Genomic DNA, 662 nt, shown 5'->3' on the forward strand with positions numbered 1-662 from the left:
CTTATTATTTCTTGAGCAAGGTCAGTGTGATTGGGCTGCGTGCAGAGGCAGGACCCGTGAGACTCTGGGAACCCCAGTCCAGGGTTCCCTGTAGGGTGTTGCAGTCCGGTTCCCCTCCTGGGGGCCCCAGAGCAGGGCACAGGCTCCTTCATCTGCCAACCGTTTAGAGTGACCTCAGAGATGAAACTCTAACAACTGCCAGTAACACCGTCCCCGGCCCCCCAGGCCACACCTCTCCAGCCTCCCACCATTACATTTCCCACTTCGCTCTTCCTTTTGTTTTCAAAAGCAGCTCCAAAGAGTAAACGCAGCTACTTAAAAAACGTCATGAAATTTTCAAGTGTGCACGCCTTATCCTAGCTTTCCAACCCAAAGGGCTGCGAATACGGAGCAAATGAGCCAACCCGATTTCAGGGGGGGGGCGAGGTCGAGGTAGACAGCGGTTTCCGCTCCGAGCACCCCACTCCTGGCACCTATCTCACTCCTCCAGGACATGAGCCGATTCCCACGAGCCAGCACCGTGTGGCACTACCGGAGCGCCAGCCTGGGAGTCCGGAACCGGCTGCTGGCGCCTCTCGGGCTCCCGGGACCAGAGGCTCGGGTCCCTCCCGGGAGAGTACGCCCCCCACCCCAGTCCGGGGCAAGGACCACACCTCGGGCGA

The sequence above is a fragment of the Myotis davidii genome, unplaced genomic scaffold (genome assembly GCF_000327345.1).
Source record: "Myotis davidii unplaced genomic scaffold, ASM32734v1 scaffold337, whole genome shotgun sequence".
NCBI lineage: Eukaryota > Metazoa > Chordata > Mammalia > Chiroptera > Vespertilionidae > Myotis > Myotis davidii.